Genomic DNA, 2,200 nt, shown 5'->3' on the forward strand with positions numbered 1-2,200 from the left:
AGTACACTGTATTACACTATGCTATAGTACAGTATAGTACACTATATTACACAAAATTATATTACAGTATAGTACACTATATTACACTACACTACAGTACATTATAGTACAGTATATTACACTACACTATAGTACAGTATAGTACACTACACTATAGTACAGTATAGTACACTATATTACACCACACTACACTATAGTACACTACACTATAGTACAGTATAGTACACTACACTATAGTACACTGGGTGTAGGAGAGAGAGAGAGAGGGGGATGGTGCAGAGAGAGGGGGATGGTGCTCGCTGTCCCCAAAGAGGGCAAAGTCATGACATTACTATATTACACTATAGTACAGTAGACACCCCAACCTATCAATATAGCCTGTATAATGCAGTTAGCCTGTGGTTGCAGCAGGCAGGGGAATCAATGCTAAAGCACTATGTTACAGATCCCTGTTCACCTGCTGTACTGTAGATAAGACTTAGACCGCTGCTGATGTAGGTGCTGCCTCCTCCCCTCTCCTTTCAGTGGTTTATTGGTCCGTTCTAATAAAGCATTGTAGTACATATTGAATGAAATCCATTCCATGTTTAGAGTAGCAGATGCTTGTGTTTTGTTATGGATTTGTAGTTACGGTTGTTGGTTCCCCAGGGACCCATCCAGCCGGTCAGTCTCTCCCTTCCATCACTCAGACACCAGGCTGTGATCAGAGTCAGGGCGCATTTCAAATGACACCCTGTTCTCTTTGTAGTGTACTATTTCTTCACGAGGGCTCATAAAGATACATTTATTAACTTGTATTTATTCAGGGTAGCCCAATTTGAGACCAGGGCCTCATTCCCAGTGGTGCCCTAAATACAAACATTTTGATACAACAGGAAGAACAATTTACATCAAAACTAAACAAGAAGAATACATTTAACCACCAGGCACAACCTCAACAAGTTAACCTCTGACTCCGGTGGCGGTCGGTGCCGATTCAGATGAGGGAGCAGGGCCTTATTTCTGTTACAGCATGTTGGATGACTGTCATTCATATTCACCCAGTTCAATGTGACAGTGATAGGTTTAGGTTACTGTCATTCATATTCACCCAGTTCAATGTGACAGTGATAGGTTTAGGTTACTGTCATTCATATTCACCCAGCTCATGTAACAGGTGATAGGTTTAGGTGAGCTGGTCATTCATATTCCCGTTCATGTGACAAGTGATAGGTTTAGTACTGTATTGCAGTATTCACCGTCTCAATGAAAGTGAGAGTTTTAGGGTTAACTGTCAATTAATATTCACACAGTGCAATAAAAGCAGTGATTAGGTTTAGGTTACTGGTCATTCATGATCACCGCTCAATTTAACAGTGATGGTTTAGGTTATCTTGCCATGTGCATATTCAGCCGCAGTTCAATGTGACAGTGAGTAGGTTTAGGTTTACTGATCATCTACTCACATAGTCCGCAGTTCATGTAAAAGGTGTGGTTAGGTTAGCTGTCATTCATGATTCCCCCCAGTTCAATGTTAAAGTGATAGTTTAGGGTTTACTGTCTTATGAATTACCCAGTTCAATGTAACAGTGATAGGTTTAGGTTACTGCTCATTCCATATTCAACCCGTTAATGTAGACAGTGATAGGTTTAGGTTACTGTCATTCATATTCACCAGTTCAATGTAACACTGATAGGTTTAGGTTACTGTCATTCATATTCACCCAGTTCAATGTAACAGTGATAGGTTTAGGTTATCTGTCATTCATATTCACTCAGTTCAATGTAACAGTGATAGGTTTAGGTTACTGGTCATTCATATTCCACCCAGTTCAATGTAACAGGGATAGGTTTAGGTTACTTCATTCATATTCACCCAGTCATGGAAACAGTGATGGTTTAGGTTACTGTCATTCATATTCAGCCAGTTCAATGTACAGTGATAGGTTTAAGGTTACTGTCATTCATATATTCACCCAGTTCAATGTAACAGTGATAGGTTTAGGTTACTGCATTCATATTCACCCAGTTCAATGTAACAGTGATAGGTTTAGGTTACTGTCATTCATATTACCCAGTTCAATGTAACAGTGATAGGTTTAGGTTACTGTCATTCATATTCCACCCAGTTCAATGTAACAGGATAGGTTTAGGTTACTGGTCATATCATATTCCCCAGTTCAATGTGAACAGTGATAGTTTAGGTTACTGTCTTCATATT

The sequence above is a fragment of the Salvelinus sp. IW2-2015 genome, unplaced genomic scaffold (genome assembly GCF_002910315.2).
Source record: "Salvelinus sp. IW2-2015 unplaced genomic scaffold, ASM291031v2 Un_scaffold5521, whole genome shotgun sequence".
NCBI lineage: Eukaryota > Metazoa > Chordata > Actinopteri > Salmoniformes > Salmonidae > Salvelinus > Salvelinus sp. IW2-2015.